The sequence below is a fragment of the Bubalus kerabau genome, chromosome 4, assembly GCF_029407905.1.
Source record: "Bubalus kerabau isolate K-KA32 ecotype Philippines breed swamp buffalo chromosome 4, PCC_UOA_SB_1v2, whole genome shotgun sequence".
Classification (NCBI taxonomy): domain Eukaryota; kingdom Metazoa; phylum Chordata; class Mammalia; order Artiodactyla; family Bovidae; genus Bubalus; species Bubalus kerabau.
The window spans coordinates 87,356,743-87,384,077 of record NC_073627.1 but is presented as its reverse complement, the minus strand read 5'-3'; positions in this window follow the sequence as shown (position 1 = coordinate 87,384,077).

Genomic DNA, 27,335 nt, shown 5'->3' with positions numbered 1-27,335 from the left:
ATTCTTTTTCTCCAAAGCCAATCAAAGCTGAACAAGCTTAGGTGATGGCAGACAAGGTCTAGTGACTTGAGCACAGAATCAGTTTGATGATGGTTACATTATCATGGTGCGTTTCTCTGTGGTCTGTGAAAATGCAAACTCTCCCCTCTCAGCTTCTTAATCTTTAGGGTGGCACTATCTACACATAACTTTTGTCTACTAGTATTGGAAACTTGTTCACTGGTGAACTTTGAGAAGTGCATTAAAACATTCTTGATGAGTGTGTGAGGAATATAGTTTGAATAAAACAAGATTATCCCTTTCAGGGTTACATAAAACACAAATTCATTATCCTTCAAGTAACAATAGATTAATATTTAATGACACCATCTATCTGGCAGGGACTAAAATTTAAGACTAGGCCGTATGAGATCATGAAAATAGACTGCAAGCTTCTTTAAGGATATTTCAAACTGCTGGGATCAATGCCACATGTGTATATATACTAATCTCTGTGTGTGTGTATACATATATATATGTGTATATATATGCATACATACATGTATATTTGTCAAAGGAGTGTCTTGTTATTTCTTTTATTCTCAAGAATAAAATTGTGAGGTATTCAAACAAATATTTTGAGTTGGCAAGCAGTGATAAATATTTCCCAATAAATAATCCCTTTAAAGTAACAACCAATCTTAAATCTCATTAAAACTTTCACTTAGATTCTTAGGAATAATCTTGGTTCAAGGAAAATACATATGCTGATTTAATCACAGGAATGTTTTTTAGTGTGATCCCAAGACTCCCAACTCAACGTCACTTGAGAGCTTGTTTAAAGTGTAGATCTCTGGGTCTCTGGACCCCATGCCTTTCCTACTGACCAGGATTATTGGGTGGCCCCTGCTATCTGAAATTTTAGTAAATCTCCTAAATGATCGTATGCACTAGAAGGTTGAGACTGTTGTGTTTGAGGATAGTCTCTGGGGACTCAAGTGTCTCCCTCAAGGAAGTAGCAATGTCAAGGTTTTCTATTTCTTATAGTCCTGGAGGCAGATGGCAGTCTTTTTTTTTTTTTAGATGAAGAGAGAGAATTAAGCTGGAAATATCACCATAATTCTTAATAATCCCCTCCTGTTCCTTATCATCACCATCCTTATAGCTGCTATCATTTATTGAGCATTTACCATATGCCAGGCACTGTGTTAATTGCCTTTCAAATATGATCTCATTTAATCTTACAATGGGTTTTATGATTGCCAGTTTACAGTAAAGGAAATGGGGATTCAGTTCACACCATTAGTACAGGACAGAGCTGAGAAATAAACTGTACAATTTCTAATGGTGGCTTGCAAATGGTTGTGATACTCTAAAAACAGAACTAACTGGGTGGAGGAGAGAGAGAAATGACATTTGTTAAGCACTTTCTGTCAGCCAGATATTTTGCATATATGGTTATATTTACTACTCTCAAAAAACTGTGAGGTATCTGATTATTATCTTCACAGTATGGATGTCAAAAACGAGACTCAACAGATTCACCCAAAGTGTCTGCTAATAGTAGATGGGCTCAGATAAGACTCTTTGTCTTTTCTCTTGCTCTCCCTCTCCACCAAACACTAGCTCTAGGTTAACAGTCAGATTGCATAGGTTTAAAGCTGTACTCTGCCATATATTATTTACAGAATATTTGTTACTGACAAATAACTGAATTGCTCTGTGCCTCAGTTTCATTTGTAAAATAGGGATAATAATGATATGGATGCCACATGGATTTTGTGAGGATTAAATGAGTATTTGTATATAATGAGAACCACTTAGAACAGTGCCCCATATAAATCTAGTACTCTATAAGCATTAATTACAATTATTAAATGTTGAGAGAGGAAATTAGATGGCAAGATGGAAAATGGCTAATTTAGGGAAAACAGAAAATCAGTGGTTTCTAGGTTTTTTTTTCCCCACATATTCTAGTTGGAAAGAGTAAGTTGTACTTCATAAGTTGTTGAGCAGGACTAGGGTAACCAGGGCTGGAAGAAATCCTTGCAGAGAGTGGGTGACCATGATCACAATTAAGGAAAGAGATACTTGGCAGGGGACACTGCATTGGCTTTGAGCTCTTGTTTATGAAAAGGAGGCTGAGCAGTCATTGTGAAGACTCTAATTTGATCTATTGCTTTTACTTTAGAAGCCAACAAAATCATGATCATCACTGGAAAAATTTTGAAAATGAGGAAAAAATATATTACCCTCTATTTGTATAATGATAGGGAGCTTATGTATGTCCCTAGAATACTGTATGGTTTTGGCCTTTATACCTATAGGAGAGTTTAGATAAATGTAAGATCTGAAGGGCAAATAAAAAAGGAGATGCTTATGAGGATTCCTCATCAGGCTTCAATCTGCAAACATAAAAGTTAAGAGGACAGAAAGAAATCACAAGTGAACTTATCTACAAAACAGAAATAGACTCACAGACATAGAGAGCAGACTTGTGCTTGCTAAGGGGGAGAGGAGGTAGAGGAGGAATGGATTGGGAGTTTGGGATAGGCAGATGCATACTGCTATATATAAATATATAGACAACAAGTTCCTACTGTATAGCACAGGGAACTGTATTCAAAATTCTGTGATGTACCATAATGGAAAATAATATATATATATATATATATATATATATATATATATATATAAAAGAATGTATATATATATGTATGTATAACTGAATCACTTTGCTGTACATCAGAAATTAACACAACATTGTAAATCAACTACATTTCAATTAAAAAAAAGATGAATGAGATTAGATACCCTACATCCATCCATCCATCCTTAGCTAACTGTGTGCTAGGGATTGTATTAGGTACTCAGTTCAGTTCAGTCGCTCAGTCATGTCTGACTCTTAGGTACTGCTGCTGCTAAATCACTTCAGTCATGTCCGACTCTGCGCGACCCCATAGACGGCAGCCCACCAGGCTCCCCCGTCCCTGGGGTTCTCCAGGCAAGAACACTGGAGTGGGTTGCCATTTCCTTCTCCAATGCATGAAAGTGAAAAGTGAAAGTGAAGTCGCTCAGTTGTGTCCGACTCTTAGCGACCCCATGGACTGCAGCCATGGGATTTTCCAGGCAAGAGTACTGGAGTGAGGTGCCACTGGGAGGTGTAATAATGAGAAAGCAGTCATGCTTTCTGCTCTCACCGAGGTTACAGACTAGTGTGGAGACAGATGAATGCCTATTACAGCATAGTATAGTGAGGGCTATGAAAGCAACACTCAAACCCATGATCTATATACAAGTGACCTTTCCAAAACTTAAATTCGATTTTGTTATTCCCTATTTGAAATCCTGCAGTGGCTCACAGTCCTGGCTTCAGGGTGAAACCCAAGATCTATCGATGACCTCACAGGATCTTTCATTATCTGCCTCTGGCCATCCTCATCTCATCTCTCACCATGATGTTGGCCCTGTCTCCCTCTTCTTCCATCCATTCACAGGGAACTATCTGGAGTTATTTAAAGACCTTGTTATTTCAAGACTTAGAGACTTAATACTTTTTGCCACCGACTTAATACTTTTTGCGACCTCTGCCCTCCTCCATCTGGCCATCTCCAGCTCACTCATTAGACTATTCTACTATTATGGCTCAAGCACCAAATAGTAAATATACCGTGCCAGTATCTTTATGGTTTGTTGAGAAATCGGCTGTTAATGGGCTTTACCTGATTGCTCTAACAGCCCTCCCTACTGCCCTGCCCCACCCCTTGTTAGACTTTATGTCTTTGCTGTCTGGCTTCCATAGCTCCCTGCATTTTTCTTTGCCTTGCTGGGTTTGCAGTGTTTGCGGCCAGTACAGTGCAGAGAGCTGCCTCAGGCTTCCACTTCTCTCAGCTCATGTGGTCAGACACAGTGCTGTGCTCCCATCTCAAGGCCATCAGGAGTTTCTGTGCTCTTCCCCTGCTCATTCTTAATCCTGCTAACTTTTTTGCATTGTGTATACATGACAATGTGGTCAGAGTGACAGTAATCTACCGGGCATGAGGCGGTGAATCGGCTGTCTGTACTGACTGAATCATTGGGCATCTCCTGACGAATGTGTTTTCCTGCCTACGTGGATAGCTTCAGTAAAGGCAGTGGGCAGACAGGGACTTGGGAATGGGGAACATAGTGATTAAATTGGGGCCATTCATATGAGAGTTTAAACTTTTCAGGTCATCAACTCAGGTATGGATGCCTGAGAAAAAAGTCAGAGAAAGGGAGAAAGGACATGGGTACTCTGGGCCATAATTAAATTTGCCAACAAAACGAAGGCCTGTTATTCTAATATCCACATTTAATAACCTTGTACTTATAATCTTATCATTTATGTGATCAGCAAAACTGAAAGAACTATTTATAAAGCCCAAACCACCTCCCTTATACTGCCATCTCCTGATTTCTAAACAGACATTGCCTTAAAAAAAAAAAAAATGCAGATCTTGTTCCATATCTGAACCAGAGTCCTAAAATGGAAACTGTTTGCAAATACAAAAGTAATCTTTTCATTTAAAAGTGAAGGCATATCAGTCATTGGTGAAAAACCAGTAGGACACAGCAGTGCGGAAGACTTACTAGTCTGCTGTTTTCAGATTTCTTGTGATTTCCAGGCAATACAGCGAGAAGTTGCCGTTGCCGATTCAGCCTGGTTGCGATATTTCCACCTGCGGTTGGTCTTTCATTGTTTTGGTCAGTAGTCTCACCTCCTTTTTGAAGGAGATAAGGCTGTGAGTCAAAACTGTAACCTTTTGCTTATAGTTCAGAATCGTGATGTGAAGAATAAAGCCTCTCTTTCAACATACCTGTCTACTTGATTGGACTTCTTCTGAGCAAACTTAGAAGTTCACAAAGCCCCTTAGTTATTAAGTGAATAAAGCAACATTCAGAACAGTGTGTTTGTGTATATATGTGCCTCTTTACACATATATTAAAAACACAGTCCCTTGTGTGTGAAAAAGAAGGGGAAATAATATTCAGTTTTATGTGCTTGTTTTTGTGTTAATAATAAAATATGGGATAAAATAAAATAATAAAAATATGGGAAGGATTTAAAAGAAACTATTAAAGGTAATTACTGACAGGGGTTGGAGGTAATGACATTGCAAGAACTGGGTATGTATGTGTTTTTTTTTCACACATTTCTTTTTTTTTCACACTTATTTATGAAACATGGTATATATCACTTTCTTCAAAATGGAAGTAACATAATGGGAAAGTGAAGTCCTTTCAGTACTAAAACACGTTAGTGGTGTGTTTGTTTTCAGGGGATGTTATATCTGTTCAGCAGTGTAGAGTGTTTCGATCACTCTAAAAAAAGTTGCTGTGTTCAGAGTGCCAACCCCATGCCAGGGCCTTCAGATGCTTGCTTCATTTAATCTCTTCAGCAGTCCTTCTAGGAAGCTAATAATGTTCATGTTTTTGCATGAAGAAACCAAGCCTTGAAAACATTAACTGACCAAACTGAGATCAGAAAGTTTAGGTATCAGAACCTACAGCCAGCATCTTGTGATTTCAGACCCAGTGTCCGTCCCCCACACTGAACTGACCACACCTCCACTATTGCCGTTGTGATGATTATATCCAGGGTCCAAAGTACAAATCTATTCAGTAAACATGTATTCAGTGCTGACCATGGACTGGGCAAAGTGGCAATCCCTTGTGATTCAAGAAAAACAAGAGTAGTGAAGATAGACAAGGAAACAATGGAGCCTAGTACTAGGCAAAAAGTGCTTTTAATGGAATTAAGCACAGAGGGTGGCATCCCAGAAAGAATTTTTGATTGAACTGTGGAAGCTCATGGCAGTTTTCCCAGAGATGAGTCTTGGAGGACGCATGGTATTTAGTCAGGAGGAAAGGGGTCAAGTGTACTCCAGGCAGAGGGAACAACATGTACCAAAACACACAGTTTTGAAAGAGCACTACCTCTTTGAGGAATTGAATAGTCAATAGTTGGGCATGTCTAGAGCATAGAATAGTGGAGAGAAATTAGGCCAGAAAAGGAATGGGTCTTATAAGTCACACTAACATATTTGAACTTCATCCTGTAGCAGTGGGAGACCATAAAAAAATTTTAATAAAGCAGTGAAAAGATTAAACCCAGAGCTTAGAAAAATCACTCTGACAGGAGCCTATAAATTGCTTTTCTGTTTTAAAATGTTTATTTATTTATTTGTGGCTTTGCTGGGTCATTATTGCTGTGCATGGGCTTTCTCTCAGTGAGCAGGGGCTGCTCTTTGTCACGGTGTGTGGGTTTCTGATTGTGGTGGCTTCTTGTGTTGCAGAGCATGGGTTCTAACCGTGTAGGCTCAGAGGCTGTGGTGCACAGGCTTTTGTTCCTCTGAGGCATGTAGAATCTTCCCAGACCAGGGATTGAACCCATGTCCCCTGCACTGGCAGTCACATTCTTATCCACTGTAGCACCAGGGAAGTCCTATAAATTGATTTTTAATTTCTGAAAATTGAAGTACAGTTGATTCACAATATTGTGTTAGTTTCAGATGTACAACAAAGTGATTCAGTTATACACACACACATATATGTATATATCTATATTTGGGGGTTTCCGTGATAGTTTATTATAAGATATTGAATACAGTTCTCTGTGCTATGTAATAAATCCTTGTTGTCTATCTAGAGGCTATGAAGTGAAAGGTAGCCAGGTATGATTTTGGAGAACTGGTTGAGAGAATGTCATATATTTTATTTCTAGATGCATATATATATATATATATAGTTAATCATGTTTTCTGACATTGGGATGCATTCTACAGTCAATGGTATGTCATAATTTAATTGGCAGTTTTATTTTCTCTCTTACTGGCCCCCAAATACCAATATGTCTTACCACTGATGGGTCTCAAGTTAGATGAAATATACTGGTCTAGGCAAGAGGTAATTAAGGGTCCTACCCATTTTCCTGGCTATGGGATAGTAAAGAGGGGAAAGAACTGAGTGATATTTAGATTTTGATGTGGTGCTAATTATTTACTAAGTAAAAAAAGAAATGTGCAGAACACTACGAGTTGTGCAATAAAAGGTAGGGGTGTGTGTGTGTGCTGGGGGTAGAATACACACACACACACACACACATTTCTGGAGATGCATAAAATGTCTCAAGAATGATGTACAAGAAACTAGCAACGTTGCTTCCAGAGAGAGGCATTGGGTGGCTGAGGGACAACAGAAGAAAAACTTTCCACTGTGTTCCATTTTATACATGTATTTTGAAGTATAATATATGTATTATGCTCTTGAAAGATTAAAAAAAGAAGGTGCTTGATAGGAGAAATTGATGAATTTATTGACAGAATATGATATGAAATAAAGGAGAGAGAATGTTTTATATTTTATTCTTTTAATGATTCTCTAGGTTTATTTTTTAAAACAACTTTATTGAAATATGACTTATATACCATAAATTTATCCATTTTAAATGAACAATCCAATGATTTCTAATAAGCTTACTGAGGTGTGTAATCATTCCCACAATAGTTTTAGAACATTTTCATCCTCACACTCATTTAATTAATCCCCATTTCCATCCCAGCTCCAGACAACCACTCATGTCTTTTTAAGGTTTTACCTTTTTGGGGCATTTCCTATAAGTGGAATCAGATAATATAGGGTGTTCTGTGTCTGGCTCTTTTCTCTTAGTACAATGTTTTTTAGGTTTATAAATGTTACCATGTCTTTCAGATGTACTTCATTCTTTTTTTATGGCTGAATAATATGCTATTATGTGATATACCACATTTTGTTTATCCATTCACCAGTGCGTGGGTGTGAAGTCCCTTCAGTGGTGTCTGACTCTTTGCGACCCTATGGACCAGAGCCCGTCATGTTCCTCTGTCCTTGGGATTCTCCAGGCAAGTATACTGGAGTGGATTGCCAAGCCCTCCTCCAGAAGAGCATCCTGACCCAGGGATCGAACCTGCATCTCTTATATCTCTTGCATCGGCAGGCAGGTTCTTTACTACCAGTGCCACCTGGGAAGCCCTATTCACCAGTAGATGGACATTTTGGTTGTTTCTATTTTTTGGCTATTATTAATGAAGCTATTTTGAACACTCATGTTCAAGTCTTTGCATGAGAGTATTGTTTCACTTCTCTTGGCTAGACACCTAGGAATAGAACTGCTGTGTTGAATGGAAAATTAATATTTAACTTGCAAGAAACTATCAAATTGCTCTCCAGAGAGGCTGTATCATTTTACATCCTCATCAACAATGTATGAGGTTTCTAGCTTCTTCACATCTTCGTCAATACTTGTCATTGTCTATCTTTTTGACAGACATGATCCTAACAGGTGTGAAGTGATACCTCATTATGTGTTTGATTTGCATTTCCCTAATGATTAATGATTATTGAGAACATTTTCATATGCTTGTAGGCTGTTTATATACATCTTCTTTTGTGAAATGTCCATTTAAATCTTTTGCTCATTTAAAAACTGAGTTGTCTTCTTTTTGAGCTGTTAGCGTTCTTTGTACCCTTAACTTTAATTTGACTAAAGATCCTTGTCTGCCAGTAAGGAGACGCATTTTTCTATCCATTCCTGAAAATATTAAATTCCTATACCTTTTAGAGGGCACTTCAAAAATTTCCTCTATTTATTTTTAGATTATTTCCAAGAGAACACAGGGATCATTCATGAAAATTGGTCACAACTCTTTCTCACTGCAGACTCAATAAGAATTATAATATAAATTTTTGTATTACTTTCATTTTGGTAATGCTTCCAAAGCTCTTAACTATCTTCATAATCGTTTTCACAGTCAGACTGAATTTAATCTACTTGAGCTATGTCTTACCTTGCTGTGCTCCAAAGGACACTGACTGTATGGAATTAGGAAATAGGTTGCTCTAGAGATGTGATAAATGATCACAGAAGTAGCTACCTTTAGAAAATTAAATATAGAGGCTGTGTCAATGTTAAGCTGTATTTCAGTTTTATATCTCATGCTTTATCTGACTTATTAATCCTTTTAGTAAAATATATTTTAATGCTCTGTAATAAAATAACCACCAAAGAAGGCTTTTGATTTTTAATTCCCCCAATGAGTAATTTTTTCTTTTATTTTTCCTTCTAAAGTAATCACACATTGCAGAGTCTCTACCCCTAATTCTCTTAAAATGTTTTTCTCTCTCTCTCTCTCTCACACACACACACATATCTCCTAGGTTTCACATGGTCAGGGGTACAAAAATTCCTCTGCTTACACCAAGGGTGGGAGAAATTTTGAATGCAGGTGGCCTAGGCTGGCAGGCCAGGTTCAGTAGGAGAAAAAAAGGTCCTGCTCTTAGATTTGTCTTAACTGGTCTGTGGCACATGCTTTAAATACTGTTAGAAGGGTCAATTGGCTCTAGCGGCAGCAACTGGCCACTTGTGGTCATAATTCAGACCTTAAGCATATTTGGTTGGGCCCACAGAACGCAGTTTGCCTGTTTGATTTTTGAACCAACACTTAAAATGCAGGAGATTTAAAATAAAAAAGGCAATAAAAATGGGAAGATCTGGCCATACTGGGCTTATTTTCACATACTACCAACTGGATGGATCTGAGTGATGCGCTGTACTTCTTTTGGCTAGGACGTTTGTTCTCGCTTTCGCTGCAGACTACTTGCACTTTCTGTTGTTTCCCTGCTTTGAGACAAAAGTTCTAGGGGCTGCTAAAACTAGAATTTCCCCAACTACACTGCTTGCTCATTTCATTATTTGTATGATTCCTATAAGGCATTTGTGTTTGTAAATGTATTTGTTTTCTATGGGTGCTGTAACAAATAACTGCAAACTTTTCCCTTTAAAACAACATAAACGTATTCACAATTCTGCAGGCAGAAAAACTGAGATCAAAGATGTCAGCAGTGCCTGTGCTCCCAGTAGAGGCTCTGGAGAACCTTTTCCTCACCTCTTCCAGCTTCTGGTGGCTCCAGGAGATTCCTGGCTTGTGGCTGCATCACTCCTCTTCTGCCTCCATCTTTGTAGAGCCTATCCTCATCTCTCTGTGTTTCTTTTCTGTATGTTTCTTACAAGGATAGCTGTCATTGGATAAAAGGACTGCCTGGATCACCCAGGGCGATCTCATCTCTAGATCTTAACTTTTTCCAAAAGAGCTCATATTCCCAGGTTCTGGGGATTAGGATGTGGTCATATCTTTTTAGGGATTATAAATACCACTATGGTAATCAAACTAGAAGATCCTGGAGGACGTTCAAACAGGATGGGGAGTTAAGGCTGGTGCCATCTATCAGGATAAAGAAATGGAATGAGGACAAGACTGTAGAGGGCATTTCTGCCTCAGGTCTCAGGGTAACGAGGGAATCAGACAGCCTTAAATCTGGGGTACCTACCCTTCAGCAAGTTGAATTGGCAGACACTAAGTTTCAGAGATTCATCAATTTCACCTTGGCTTAGCTATACTAGTTTAATTGTCTGCTTGACCTTGGCAGTGATGATGTTGACTAGGTGTGTGATCTACTATCTGTGTAAGCTTTCAGTTGCCTAAAACTATAACTCATTGAAAAGGTAAAACAAGTATGATGAATATTTTAATTAACTTACAACCAAGTCTCTTTTTTTCTGCTCAGCAGAAAGATGGTGGGAGAATAGATGTGAAACATAAAATATTACATAAAAATATGTACTCATAGACTAGTTCCTGGGAGGCAGGCAGTTCTGCCACATCTCATGAGCACCAGAAAGCCAGTCCTCTCAGAAGGCTCCTAGTTGTCTAATTTCCTGGGGTCATAGAAAGTTAGGGTATAAAGGGCTTCAGGGATAGTTCTAGAGGCTTCAGTTGAAACAGTCAGAAATATGGGGAAAATTGAGGCAGATTAAATGTGAGGAGTACAAACTGCACACGATCCGTCTAGAATCTAGAATTTTTTCTAGTGCCTGTTTACAGATTTCTTGATATTTCACTTCTAGAAAAAACTTGTATGAGTGTGTGTGTGTGTGTGTGTGTGTGTGTGTTAAAGAGGGATGCCTGGGAAACCATACTTAGTTCCCCAACATCCAGACTGTCACTGGGCAGTTATATTGAAATGCCCAGACACACATAGCTGGGAGAGTTTAGCGTTCCCCTGCAGAGAGTTGGTGGGGGTTTTCTTAGCTGGAGCATGGTAACCAGGGCAGCGAGAAGCCCTGGAGGCTGGTCAGAGGCTAACCCAAACAGCTTTGCTTAATTTTGGGCTACTGCTGGGGGCTGGGGGAAGCGGCTGCAGAGAGAGGCGTCTGACATTCTTGCCTGCTGACATCAAGCTGCAAAACTGCTGCCCTCTGGTGAGTCAACGGCAAAAGGCCCACATCGTTCGAGATCAGCTGCCCAATCAGAGAAGTTGGTGCCACACCTCAGAAATCTTTCCAACCCTCAGCATTCTGCAGCCTTCAAATAGTTCCTTCCAGAGAAAGAATGCAGAAATGATTAAACTCGTAAGCAGCATAGAATCTACAATAATAATAAGATAAACTCCATGTTCACTTTTAAAGTAATTTAGGACAGCCAGCACCCTGGTTTTCACTCATTTTAAAAATATTTAAACTTTTTCTTTTATGCTGAGGCAAGAGGACATACTGAAGGACCCACTGGGGCTTTGAGGTCTTCTGGATATTAACATTGAGATGTGCTGGAATGAGATTGACATCCTTGGCTGGCACTGAGTTCCAACTGGAACTCAGCCAGGGTATCTAGATTTTTAGCTATTATAGTTAGAATTTTATGTATACATTTGTATATATGTAAATTCTATGGTGAAAATGAAAATTAAGTGTAGACTATCTCTTCTCATCTTATTTTTTTTTAATTTATTTATTTTATTCATTTGGTTGTATCGGGTCTTAGTTAAGGCTTGTGGGATCTTAGTTTCCCCACCAGGGATAGAACCTGTATCCCCTGCACTGCAAGGTGGATTGTTAACCACTGGACTACCAGGCAAGTCCCCTCTTCTCATCTTATTAATCAAGTTTCTGTTGCTGTTTAGTAATTCCTCTCAATTTCTCTCTGTTGAGCAGAAGTCAGTGGGGAAATACATGCACGAGGCCAGAGGTGAATTATTTGCTTAGTGCAGCACAAACCTGCTTGTCGGCTAAGAGCAGAGTCCCTTCCAGTGTTGCCACCATATGGCACTGGCATATTGTGGAGTCCATAAAAGGGACTGACATTGTAAAAGATTAACAGGTTTTATTTGGCAAGGTCAGGTATCTGGATGGCATCCTATAAAATGGTTAGAAGAGGGAAGGGAATCTGTGGTTGGAGGCCACCTGAGATTTTGGCACTGGCTTTCCTCACAGTCCTGCCATCTGATTTGGATTTCAGGGGTAAAAAGGTTTGCTTAGTCAAGTGAGGATGCTCTCTGCATGGCTGTGGTACTACAGCAACACTAGGAAGAGAAAGAAGAACTGGACTGGAAGAAAAGCATGCAGTCAGCACTAGGACCGCTTCCCATGGGGTGGGAGATCTCTATCAGTCTTTCCTCTCTGACATGTGGACAAAGAGTTGAAGGGAGGCTAGATTATACATACTTACTCATTTGTTCATTCATTTATTCAATTAATAAAGATATTTCTTGCATATCCTAGGTGGCAAGCATGAGAATACACTGTTCTTATTCGAAAGAGGAAGCAGAGAAAGAAATAGATAATTACAATTAAATACATTTAGTTCTCGAATAACAGCAACACGTATTGAACTCATGTATTAAATACCAGCAACTTTGCTTGGAGCTATAAACCCTTAGAATACCAATATAGGGGTTTGGTCATCACTTCCTTTTGGAGGAACAAAGGTTGAAGAGATTAACTCCTACAACCTGGAAGCAGTGAACCAAAAAATTTAAGCTTAGATACTTTGACTTGACACTTGGTCCTTAGCCACACATTTCCAGATTTGGGGAAAGATGACTAAAACTACAACAAAACTACCCTACTATGACTCTTGAAAGCAAATTAACTCTCTAAATGAGGATATCGGTGGGCTGGCTGGGGCGTTAGGGGCTGGTGGTGATTAGTAGGCAGAGGCAGCTGCATATCTGAAGGTCATGGGAGGTGTGTTGTCAGGGGAAATGAAAATGATTAAATAGTGTTGGAGGTTTCTGTGGGTGATCTGGTGTTTTTATTGGTGCATAACAAAACATTCCCAAACTTAGTGGCTTAAATAATCATGATCATTTATTTAGTTCGCAGATCTGCAAGTTGGTCAGGGTTTGGTGGGGACAGCCCCTTTATAGTCTATGCAGTGATTGTTGGGGCTGCTTCAAGTATGCCTGAACAACTGGGGCTTCTTACGAACTTTTATCTTTCCGTGATCTCTTCACGTAGTGTCTCAGACACAGCAGCTTCAGGGAACTAAACTTACATGGAAGCCTAGGGCTCTAAGGTGCATGCTCCAAAAGAGACTGCCAGATAGAAGGCATGTTGCCTTTTATGACCTAGCCTCAGAAATCATATAGCCTGACTTTATCCCAGAACTCATTAGTGGAGGCAGTCAAAAGATCCTGCCCAGGGTCAAGTAGAGGGGACACAGATTGTAGGTTTTACTGGACAAATAGCAAGGTTCTGGAAAAGCATAGGGACAGAAGTACTGTTGCATACTTTTTTCTTTTAGGGGGACGTGGTGGGGTGGAAGTAGAGTAGGATAAAAGGCAGCATCAGTTCAGTTCAGTTCAGTCACTCCGTTGTGTCCGACTCTTTGCGACCCCATGAATTGCAGCACACCAGGCCTCCCTGTCCATCACCAACTCCCGGAGTTCACTCAGACTCACGTCCATTGAGTTGGTGATGCCATCCAGCCATCTCATCCTGTCATCCCCTTCTCCTCCTGCCCCAATCCCTCCCAGCATCAGAGTCTTTTCCAATGAGTCAACTCTTCGCATGAGGTGGCCAAAGTATTGGAGTTTCAGCTTTAGCATCATTCCTTCCAAAGAACACCCAGGACTGATCTCCTTTAGAATGGACTGGTTGGATTTCATAAGTCCAAGGGACTCTAAAGAGTCTTCTCCAACACCACAGTTCAAAAGCATCAATTCTTCAGCGCTCAGCTTTCTTCACAGTCCAACTCTCACATCCATACATGACCACTGGAGAAACCATAGCCTTGACTAGACGGACCTTTGTTGGCAAAGTAATGTCTCTGCTTTTCAATATGCTATCTAGGTTGGTCATAACTTTCCTTCCAAGGAGTAAACGTCTTTTAATTTCATGGCTGCAATCATCATCTGCAGTAATTTTGGAGCCCCCAGAAATGAAGTCTGACACTGTTTCCACTGTTTCCCCATCTATTTCCCATGAAGTGAAGGCAGCATAGTTGGTCCTAAAGAATAGAGTTGGATTATGATGGGCTTGGATTCAACGATGGACTTCACATTTATTAGGTGGGTAACTTTGGCCAAGGTGCTTAAGTTTTTTGAGTCTCAGTTTTCTTATCTGTAAAATGAGGAAGCTAGGACTGATCTTACAGAATTGCTAATGATTAAGAATATATGTAAATCCTTTGGCATTGGGGATTGGCACATATTTCATAAGACCTGTGATTACTGATGGGCTAGTAGCAAGAGAGAATTGCAGAGGGAGAAGGGGTCAAGTGGGGGGTAGGATTTCATAGCTAATAGTAAGCTGGTGAAACTATAATAATATTAATAGCTAAAAGTTACTGAAAACTAGCCACAGTGCTAAGCTCTTTCAAAGGTGTATCTCACTGAATCATCACAACAAACCTATGGTGAAGGACGGCTGTGACCCCGTTTTATAAATGAAGATACTCAGGATCAAAGAGGTTAAGTAATGTTCCCAAGTTGGTAAGTAGCAGTGACAGGATATGAATCAAGGTGATTGCACTACCAAAGCTTATACTAGGACAGTTGGGATTTTAACCTGACGCTACTGGAAACTACTAAAAATTTTTAAACTGGGCAGTCCTGTGGTCAAAGTTGCTCCATAGACATCAGCGTGGAAAACAGGGAGGAATATTTAACAGATGATTGCTTTAGTCCAGGTGAGAAATACTGAGGCATGTAACATATTGAAGATAAAAGTAGTGTGGGAGACATGAGAAGTGGAGGAGGTCCTATGAAGGTAGTGGCAGTCAGCCTTGATTTTTGATTGGATGTGGAAAGAAGGAGAGGGAATTTCTGCCATCATTCATCAGCGCTGCGTGCAGGCACTGGCATGTGCATTATTACTCAGGGCTCTAAGTAGAGAAAGAAAACAACCCCCCGGGTGCCTTCTAACCTAAAGCATATTTCCTAAGTCCTTCCACTCTCAGTCTAGACTGAAAACAAACAAAACAGACTCCTCCTGAAGCTCTCAGATCTCTCACCTTGCAATTCTGGCTTTCAACCTCCACGCCAAGCTTCCTTTCCCACACCCTAAACCCTTGTACTGGGGATTACAATGATCGTTTGTGTGCACTAGGCGATTGTTCCTTCCACATCAGGGGCCTTGGGAGGATGACCTAAGGCTGCTTTCTCCTGTCCTTACTTCCTCTATCCAGTACTGTAACTACACATGCAATCAGCTGGTTCTTATAAAGGATGCTGACCAGTGCTGTGATGTTGTCTTCAGGAAGCAGGGGGATCTCCAAACAAGGTACTTACTGACTGTGTCATTTAGCTTCGTGTGAATTTCCTTTAGAGGGACAATATGTGCTTTGAAAGACAGAGACAGAATATGTGTCATTAGATAAGGCATTCCAGGTCTCTGATTAAGGACTTTTATCTGTTGCTGGGTCAAGGTCTAAGAAATAAACTGGCCCTTGATGAAAACTAAAACAAGTGAAGAAACCAACAGACAACCCCCTAAACCTAGTTTTTCTGTATGGAAAATATGTCTTTTCAAATTACTTCCTTAAAATTGGAATAATTTTTAAGATTAAAAATATTGCCATGATCTTTTGTGATAGATGTATTTACTCTTATTTACTTGCTTGTGTCTCATCCTTCTGTTTCCTTTATAATAGGATTAATTTCTGAAAAGTAACTTTATTCTGATGCTACATTTTGAATAAATTACTGCCTCTCGCAATGAACAAAGGAGGCTGGCATTTGACTGAACAGCTTTAGTCCACTGACTGGTACATTTAGGTATAGTGGGAGCTCCATTTCACTCAGTGTTTCTGACAATAAATCACTTGAGGAGAGAGAATTGCTCTCATTGTTTGAACACTTGTCTATGCACGTTGCTTGGTCATTTACTAGATAGTTATTAAGTCTGCCATGTGTTGGCAGTCTCCGAAGGCATAAGCTAGCACAGCTGTACCCGTGCAGGAGGTCACTAGCTGCACACACAGTTTGGTCACAGTCTTGCTTGAGGATCTCAAATCTCTTCCCTTAATCATCAAGCAGGCTTAAACTTGGCTTTGCCCACTAAATTATTCCTTTCACTAAATCATCCACTGTACCTCAATTACAATTTAATGTTTTTTTATTTATAAAGAACAACAAAAAAAAGTGAGCTATTTTATGATTTAGAAACTTTCCCTAAATGGGAGTTTCCAATGAAACATTAAATTGGTGAATGGCACCGAGTGAACACCTAACAAAGTCAGACTTTCTTGTTAGGAAAGTATGAAAGTATGTTATTATGAGCACTGTAGAGTGGGAACAGATTAGAATATAAAAGCTAGAGAAGGGTCTAGTTTCTGCTTAGAGGTCTTTTTGATTGTTTAATAAAAAGCTCCCAAACCATCAAACATCAGACAACAAAAGGCACATTTTGATAATCTAAGCTGTTTTCCCATTAATTAAACCTTATGTTTAGGGGATTACTTTTCTTTTGTCCCAGAAGGAAACCTCTTGCTTGGGACAGCTTCAACAATTTAACCACATTTTCCAAGCATATAAGGCAAATAAGAGGCAATCATTCATCGGTTATAAAGATAAGCCAGGGAATGGGAATACTTTTGTAGGTCACATCACCTGATAGAAACTTTGGACTGATCCTTTCCTGGTTCAAGAGTTCAACCATAAGACCTACTTTCCCTATCAGCTGGCTCAGGCTGATAAGGTCCTGTAGTAAGCAAGACTTTTTAGGACTTTTATTTAATTGTCCGTGTGATATAGGGTTGGGGGTTAGTCTGCACAGAGTTATTTCTCATTGATCTGTTTTTCTTTTGAATAAATCATGGTCTCCCTGATTGGACAAGTTACAAGGAGTTTGAGTAAATACTTTTCATCAAATTTCTAGTAGCCAGTACAGAGCCTTTATCCCTAACAGGTTTCCTGTAAGTACTACTGAAGGAAATAATTATAAACTTAGCCTTAGGTTGTTGATTGGTTAGGGACAAACATAATTCACGAGCAGAATAAGTAAGAGTAAGTCTTGTATTGTATATGCCCGTAAAGAGGATTAGTTCCAGGTGATGGAGACAAGGGTAAAGCTGAAGGTGCCAGAGCTCACTGAAATTGCATATGAGATGTTATCTGCTATTAGAATGAGCCAAGTCTGTCTTCTTCCCAGGAATTTGACTCAAAAGGAGTTCATAAAGAGGTGTTATCCCCAAAGTGGTATGCTAGGCCTGTAACCTAGGGAAGTTTCAATGGGTTCCGGTGCTATGCTCCTTTGAAAGGAAGTAGGTGTTTCTGATCTCTCTTAGTTTCCCTTCTATTCCCATCCTAGGTGAACATCAATAGTAGAATGTTTTTTGCAGCTTCCATCTTAACTTGTGTTCTAGATCTGAGTGTGTCACAAACTTATTGTTGACCTTGAAGAAGTCTATTAACATCCCTGAGCTTTAGCTTCTTCAGCTGTACAACAAATAACTAGATGAGATGATAGTCAAGGTGCTTTACTAATTCTATGATTTTATTATTCTTTGACTAGACACTAGTTACAATACCCTAAGTTCAATACTTAATCCTCTAATAAGATGCAGATATTAATCACTTTTTCTTTAAAGATTGGGCTTAATTCTCTGGTATTAGGTAACTAAACACCTCATATTCATTAGTATAGATATCCATTAGGCACCTGATATTTAACCAAGCAGAATGCTCACCTGTGGCTGAGAATCTAAGATTCCCTCTGGTATAATCCCTTGGGCTTAGTGAAGGTTAAAAGCCATCAAGTTTCATTTTCTAAGAGGACTGTGGTTCTAAAATAGATGTTCAAGCACTTTGGAATATAATAGTGTAAACAGATGAAAACACACTTTTTGGTATTTTTGTCTTCTAAGTGGTAAAAACATCTCCATGTCATAACATCATAATGGCTCCTATCACTTATTGAGAGCTTACTATATGCTAGACACTGCTGCTAAACATCTATGATCTTGTTTAGTTCTCAAAATGTGGTGAAAGTGAAAGTCGCTTAGTCGTGTCTGACTCTTTGCGACCCCATGGACTGTAGTCCACTCCTCTGTCCATGGAATTCTCCAGGCAAGAATACTCGAGTGGGTAACTGTTCCCTTATCTAGAGGATCTTCAAAGACCAGGGATTGAACCCAGGTCTCCCACATTGCAGGCGGATTCTTTTTTTTTTTCCATTTTTGAAAACTTTATGGAAATGAACTTGCATTTATAACATACACAAAGTTGGAACAAAAACCTAACAGAGCAAAACGTGAATTATAATGACAATCATATGGTGTATATGGTGATGTTAACTGTATCACTCTAAAAGATACTGACACATCTCCGGTCAATAATATGTTAAGATGTCCTCACCCAGGGAACAGGACTTCCAGAGAATGTAAATACATGAGTGCATAGTTTAATGTCTCTTAAGTTATAAGGGCTGTCTTACATTCTAGGTGATCTAGGGGCTGCTGTCTTAATAATATAAAGTCACTCAAGAAACTAACAGCAGCTGGTTCTTTTGGTGCAAGAGCCTAAATAACACTGAGGATGTGTGTGTGCATCTGGGCTGTGGATCAGGGGTGAGGAGATTGGGATAGGGCCCAGAGGGGGCTGGCTGAGGTTTAAAGGCATTTTACAAAAAAAAAAAAGGCACACTTTTTCTGTATACATATGACAATGAAACCCTTCTCGCACTATGCGTGTCAGTGGGAACCAAGCTCCAAGCAGACCCCTAAAACGTGTGTATTGAGAAAGCAGGGAGAAACAGGTGGATTCTTTACTGTCTGAGCCACTTTATAATTATTATTTTTGTTTTGAAATTATCATGTATAGATGATTACCATAAATACACACAATTTGTAGAAGAATTAGAAAGCAAATACCCTATACACATTTCTTAGTTTAAAAGCTATAACTTTATCAGTCCTTAGATGTCCCTGTGTGCCCTCTCCACTCACATTCCCTTCTTACCTCTAAAAGCAACCACTATCCTGGATTTTGTGTAAATCATTACCTTGCTTTTCTTTAGTTTTCCATTCCTGTATGTATCCCTAGATTTAGTTGTTCTTGTTTTAGAACTTGATGGAAATGGACTCCTATAGAATATATTCTTCTAGAATGTACTAGCTTCTCAATATCTTATTTTGAGGTTTATCGTTATTGATGTGCAAAGCTTTTATTCATTGTTACTGTTGAATAATATTCCACTGGATGACTTTGCTACAATAATTTAGTCTACTGTTGGTGGATATTTGGCTTGTTTTCATTTTATTTATTTTTTGGCATTATGAACAATGTGGCTTTGAATATCCTTATATATTCCTGGTGTGTATAAGTACATATATACATATACATACACATGTATATATGTGTGTATATGTGTATGTGTCTGTCTTAGAATATACTTAGAACACACTAGAAAACCAATGCCCACAGTCACCAAACAACTCATTAAAGGTCAGAGTGATGAGGACAAAGTCTGAACCAGAAAATTCTTGTCAGAGTTTGTGTCCTTAGCCACAACACTCTATGGACCCCCACTTTAAGGCCTTGGGGAATTTAAATCACTTGCTCAAAGAGCAGAGACCCAACAAAGTTCAACCTAACTAATGCTTTTCATTATTTCTGTATCATCTAAAGCACATATTATGATTCATATGCGAAACTAACCACTCACAGATGAATGAAATTATATTGGGTTGGCCAAAAAGTTCGTTTGGGTTTTGCTGTTACATTGTTTGGAACAACCTGGATGAACTTTTTGGCCAACCCAATACTCAGCACCCTTATCTCTCCTTTACAAGTGATCAGATATAAAATGTAAATGTAAAAATGTAAAATGTAAATGTAAAAATGTAAAAATATAATTTCACATTATTCATATATATATGACATGAAATTATTATAGTATTTTTCTTTTAAGAATATGAATAAAGATGAAAAGAAAAGCAGATTTTTTAGAGGAATAGTTCTCCCTCTCTCTGTCTCAGACTGCCAAATCTCTTTAGCAATATGTAGCACTTGTAAATGGCACCCCACTCCAGTACTGTTGCCTGGAAAATCCCATGGACGGAGGAGCCTCGTAGGCTGCAGTCCATGGGGTCCCTAAGAGTCAGACATGACTGAGCGATTTCACTTTCACTTTCCACTTTCATGCCTTGGAGAAGGAAATGGCAACCCACTCCAGTGTTCTTGCCTGGAGAATCCCATGGACGGAGAAGCCTGATAGGCTGCAGTCCATGGGGTCGCACAGAGTCGGACACGACTGAAGCCACTTAGCAGCAGCACTTGTAAACATTTAAGTTCACTGTCAGTTAAAGATATTCAAAAGTAGATGTCCTAGATAAGGAAGACATGTATCTAATAAATGTTTATGATGTGACACTGACAGAATATAGGCCGCTATAATCAGGAGAGCAGCAATAACTTTAAGGTTCTTTTATATATGCAAAGCATTTGGGAAGGAGTATTTGGTGTGGTGAGCAAAAACAGCCAAGCAAGTACGGCAGCTGGTGACATGAAAGGAATCAAACTGTAAGCCCTGCTGAATCATCAGTGTCCTGGAGACACTTGAATGAGTTTCTTTGCTAGAAGTTTTTCCCACTACATGATGATAAATGTTCTCAAGGAAAAATGAAATGAAGTTTCTCTGTTTTGTGAGTCACATCTCTCTTGGTTGCAAATGACTGAACTCATCTTGAACTTGTTTAGGTAAAATGAGAAATGCTGATTCATGGAATGTCATGAAGACTTGAACAATCAAACCATGGGAACTTCAGGGATGCAGATGGATGGTCCAGAAAAACTGAAATATCCAGTCAAAAACTCCTGGGGACTCTCTTTCCAAAAGCTCCTGCTTCTGCTTCTCTCTCTGCAATGGCTCCCTTCTCTTTCTCTGGAGATTGGTTCTTCTTCATAGCAAGAAACACTGCTCTCACACTTCCCGAGTTCTACATCCTGATGGGTGACGGATTAAATTACACTTTCTCCAGTGAAAAGTTAAAAATTACCAGGGGAGGAAGATTTGTTGCCTCAGCCAGGAGATTTTGTCCATTTCTAGACCAGTTTTCTGTTCTCTGGGGAAGGGAGGATGGAGTTATAGATGAACACAGACATTTTCTCAGAACCACTTGGTTTGACTGGGGGAAGAGCGTTTCCAAAAGAATGGGAGTAAAGTTTATAGAGAGAGGTACAGTGGACAGATAAAATAATAGTTTTTCACTAAACAATCCCCATGATATTTTCAGTATTTTATAAAGAGGGTAAAAAATGATCCCAAGCTATGACAACAAATTTAATCTTATCATATTTTCTCTTTGAATTATTTTACATATAATCTACCTGAAATATTTTCAAACAAACAATAAACATGAGGAAATGGGTGTTCTGTCTTCTTGAAAATGTGTTATGATGCAAAGAATTAACTTTGTGATTTATGCTTTCTAATTATGCAAAACCCTCCAGCTACGAACATAGTAAGCAAGACACTCCAAAGTAAAAAAAAAAAAAGTTAGTTTAAAAGGCTCCAGCCCACATATATCAGCTAAACTATCCATGTTTCCAAAAGACAGTGAAATCTCTTTAAATTCTCAAATTGGTTTTTGGTCTTAATGTAGCATCAGATATGCAAATTAATAACTTCAGACCCTAATTATTCTTATCTCCACTCCCACCATCCAGCCTCTGAGAAGCAGGTGCTAAGGTGAGATTAGACATGCAAGAGATTTGCTGAAGGAGGCCTTGTGGGAGAAAATGGGGTGGGAGCTGGTGGCAGCTGGGAGGGCTGACAGAGCACAATGCAGGACTGATCCCTGTGAAGGAGTGAGGCAGGGAAGGCAAGGAAGAAAGGCCTGAAGATTCAATTCCGAGAAAGTTTTGGCCAGGCTATCTGGAGTCCTTAAGCTAAAGTTGCCCGTCAGAGGAATCCTGCATCTTCCAGGAATGCGCCTGCCTTAGCAGCACTGCTGTGCTTAGTCATGGCTGGGGGCAGCCACAGAAAGCATGGCCTCAGAACAAATGTGGTGATGAATTTCAGAGGGCAGTACTTGGAACCATCAGTCTACTATGTTTCCTGCAGCGGCTACCATAATTACTATCCTAGCAATCTGTTTTCTGGTACATCCATGGGATAAGGTTCTCCCCTTTCATCCCTTCAAATGCTAGGTCATTGAAAGGCTAGGTCATTCAAATTCATGTGGCATCTCTGACTGACTGAATACTTTCCATTCATCACATTTTATTTTATTTAAAAATACTTTTACTAATTAACCCAATTCACCATTGTCATCCTGGTTCCTTCTTCTGTCTCCTTATAAATAGTATTGTAAGGCATGCACCGTGTCCTGGATCCTAAACCTCTAATCTTCCGTGAGCAACCAGAAGTGATTACAGATTCCTAACAAATACATCAGACAAAAAATTTCATTAGTATGAGCTTGGATTTGGACCCCAAATTCTTTTGGGATTTCCTTAATGGACAAAATGGACAACTGATCTGAGTCACAAGGACTCCTTTTTGCCTGTGGTCTGACATTGACCTGGGAGAAGACTTACATTCTATTGTCTATGATTCTTTTAGTTTGGTTCCTTCTTGTCTTTTTAAGTGGAGGGAAGAGCAGGAAAGCTATCCCTTAGAGGGACCGTATATTGCACAAGTTAAAAAGAAGCACTATTAACATTGCCAAGATGACAATCATAACCAGGATGGTTCTGAGACAACTGGACTAAAAGCTCACTCTAAGGTCTCTCTTCTCAAGAGTGAAGGAGACTTGACCCTCTTATCTCACCAAGCACATGGTAAGAAAGAGAGCAGTGCAATAATTTAAGAGAAATGTCTGAAAAGAGAGATGCAGAAAGAAAGAATTTTTATCAATTTTTCCTTCTCAAGATATGACGTTTTTTGGAACTCCCAGTTCACAGAGGTGATTTTGTTCCAGGGTTCTTCCTTGTTGGGGCAAAGATGGGAATAGGTGGGTGGGCCATCAAGGCGTGCGTGGGGGCTGTGCTCCCTTCAAGGCTTTTCCAGTGTCGTTTCTAAGTGATTATCATCTTGGACCATATGTACTTGGGGATTCTTGGTTGTTTTCCAGGGTAAACAGGACACATCTTCTTGAAAGGCACTTTTTCCCCCCCCAGTAATTTGAGGGGAAATTTCTTTTATATGAAATCAAACCCAGATACATACTAGTGGATTAGAATGTGAAATTCATCTGGATTTTAAAAATAAATTATGAGACTTCAAAGATGTATTGTCCTTAGGGGCCACTTTATACTCCTGTTTAGATCTTCCTCTAAGTATTATTATTCATTATTCTAAGCTGTCTTATCGGAAAAGTTTAAAAAGACCTACCCAAGAAATTAGAGTGTGTCTTCAACATTCTCTTAGCTCTTCTGTCTCTTTCCAAAATTGGACAGTACAAGCTTCCTACTGTTCTGACAGCCATTTAAGGATATCATTGTAATTGATAATTCAGTCCAGATTATCCAATGTGTAACAAGACTCAAGGCAGTCAGAATGCCCCAGGATAGATGCAAATGGGTTGTAAGTAGGTGTGGAGTTGAGCCACGATTTAGTCCTTCAAGAGTATTTATTGAGTGCCTATGTACCGGCAGCTCTTCTGGAAAGTGTGACACAGCAGGGAACAAGCCAGATAAATGGCTTCTTCTTACACAATATAACAAACCTGAGAGACAACAAATATTTGTAAAAACTAATACATAAGAAAATAAAGCATTCCAATAGCTTTAACTGATGGGGTGAAAATAAAGCAGAAAAGTGTTCTAGCCTCTATGGTGTGGTATACAGTGACAGCTTCTCTGAGAGAGTGACTTTGGATCTTATAAAGAGAAATAAGCAGTCAGTCTGACGAAAATGAGAGAAGAGTCATTCAGGAAGTAGCAATGGTGAGTGCAAGGAACTGGAGACAACTGGACCCTTTGGAGTGACAGAGAGGAAGCCTGCATGTGGGGCACAGTGGATGAAGGGGAGCTTGGTTGTAGAGAAGGGCTGGGGCTCAGTCTCACAGAAAACAGTTTGGCTGACATTCTAACTACATTGAGAATTTACTGGAAGGCCTTAGTTGGGGAATGTCATCACTGTCCAAATTACCCAAATAGTAAAACCATCTCTTCCTGAATTACTTGGCAAAAAAGGATATTATGGCTATGGATATGCATGACAATTAAGTGGAACATGGAAGAAGGGCCTCCAATTAAAATTGACCTCACTTCAACATGAGAGGAAGATGAAATGATAGCTAGCAATGTTTAAAGGATGTAAAGATGACTTTCAATAATGAATAAAATGTTAAATTTTATTATGGAGAAGAATGTTATGTATGTTATACAATCCAAAAGGAATTCTCATTCAAAATAACTGAAAAAAACTCTAGGATGTTTATAACAATGAGCCTTTTAAGATAAATGGAAAATTCACATTTCTAGAGCCTGACTTCTAAAGAGCTCAGACTTCATTGTATATGATATGTTAGGAAATTTTGTTTATTTATAATTTAACCCACTTGAGTCAAAATCACAAGGAAGTGTAAGGAATCTGAGTAACATTTAAAACTATCACTTAAGTAGATTAAAAGTTGAGCATATCATCACACTGTTTCTTTGATATGATCACTCCTCCTCCCCATGATATTAAATAAGAGGAGGGGGTGAACTCTAACCTGAACTCTAACCTGCAATCATGTTTCCAAGGAAAGAGAAGTGAGATGGGAAAAACAAAAACAAAAATCACCAACTCATTTAGAAACTCATGAAAGGCAGAGTAGAGTTTGCACATATCAGACCGATTTGCCTCGGCGTGTGAATCATTTAACAGGAAAAAACACGGACTGACTCAGCTTTAGTGAGCTCTTTCTGTCTCTGCTGAGGTCCTCCCTTAGTGTGGCCCCTGTTGCTCTCTTCAGACCTTGCTTTCCTCCTCCTTTCTCACTGGAGAGAAACAGGAAGTGTTGTTTATTAATAAGCCTGACCAGGGTCACACCCAAGGCAGTATCAGGGCTTTACCTCTCCTGGGCTTGGGGAGAGGTTCAAAGATCAAGGATATGCTCCTGGTTAGAATGAGAGGCAAGGCCAGACTCCAACAAATACACTCACAACTGGGACTTGACAAAAGTCCCTAGAGTGGCTTAGAGTCACTCTGCCTGTGTGACAGCGCACGGGTTCCTCCCAACCCTCTGGTGACACTGTATCCCTTCTAACAGAGAGACGGCTGGTGCCTCAACAGAGAAGCAGCTTGCCTAAGACCATGGGGGGAGCAGCACTTGGATCTAGACTTTCTGACTCCTACAGTTGTGTCATCTTCCATTTATCACTACTCCTTGGGAGACCTTTACAACACAGAGGAAAGCTGCCCAGCATGGGGTCTCCTAGCTCGCTTGACATGAGCTGTTCTTTTCCCTTGGCTTTTCAGTTGTACCTCATAGCTACCTTCGGTCAGCTCCTGGACTGGGTTCATCTCTGTCTGACATAGGTTGAGTCACATTAAACTTGAATGTGGGGGGTGAGGGAGAGAGAGAGAGAATGCCTGACATTTTATGGCAGGTTCCCTACCTTACCCCACCCCACTCCTTCTCAACAGGGAGAAAGTACCCGAAAGAACATTATTGCTCTGAGGGGCATAACAAACTCAATGGGTATTTTCTAGCCTGAAAAATCTTAGCGATGTCAAAAAGCCACTTGAGACAACAAGGCACCAGCTCTTCTGTCCTCATTCCTTATCAGCCCTTGGCTTTGGGAAGAGGAACTTTCTGAAAGAGGGACCTTTGTGGAGAAAAAAAGGAGGGAAAGGTGTGTGCACTCTAGGCTCTGAAACAAATCAGTGACAAGTTGTTCCACAGACTGACAAGTTTTCCCTCCTCTTTCTAGCAGTTGTACATCTCATTGTCAGAGACGTAGAGGAAAAGTAATGGTTAAGTATATAATGTAATCCCTGAAGTACATTGACCATCACATTGCTCCAACCATACTAAAATTGTCATTGTGATTCCAACTCAATTGTGGTCTGTGATCCAACAGATAAGTGACCTCACTGAGAAAATTCACTGGTCACGGTGGCTTTGGCTTTCTTGGCATATACGAATTGTTATGTTCGTTTTCTTCACACCAAATACTTAGTACAGAGTTAAGTGGATTGGGAAGTCTCATGAAAACCATTAACCTAAACAGTTCCTGTTTACAGGCATATCTTACTATTGTGATCAGTAACTTGCTTTGAGAAAGCATGGGCACTGGAGTCAGGTTAGGAGGGTGTTAAGCCTCAGGCTACCACAGTTACATTCTATGACAACGGGAAAGTTACATAACATTTCTGTGCCTCAGTTTCCTCATTAAACATGGGCGTAATTGTGCAAACCTCATAGGATTATTGTGAGGCTCAATGACACCAAAGATAATGCAGATGTTATCTTAACACATAATTGCAATTTTGCTTACTCAAGGCCAAGTATCTTAACTTAATAGAATTTTCCAAACAAAATGAAGTCTCCAGGATGTCAAGACCGTAGCTTTGTTGCTCCCTCATTTTTACGCTACTGCTTTTAAACAGGCCAGCAAATCCCAGCTGATGACTCAAGACTTTTCAGCAGGTATACATTATGCTGACCTCACCCTCATGTTCCCTCAGGCTTTCACTTATAAAATCGTGGGAGCAAAGAAGTGTGTTGGTGAGAAATAAATGAGGAAGAACAAGGACAAAAAAGTGTCATGAGTTTATTCACTGGCAATATTTATTATACAGTGATCATTCGTCAGATGTATTTGCTCTCTGTTCAGCTCTAAATATGGGAGAAATACTATTGCTCAACAGCTGTCTTGGTCTCTTACCAGGATTTGTGAGGTACAGGTGTCTCAGGGTGCCTTTGAAATACAGTGCCATTCTTGCACTGAAGCTTTCATGATGGGTGCCAGACTGAATTAGTCATGACTGAAAGACAGCACCATCTTTAGACTAGTTGCTCATAAAAAAATAAATTCCCTTATAGCATCATGTTCTTGGGACCTTTACCCAGAAGAGCTTTTTA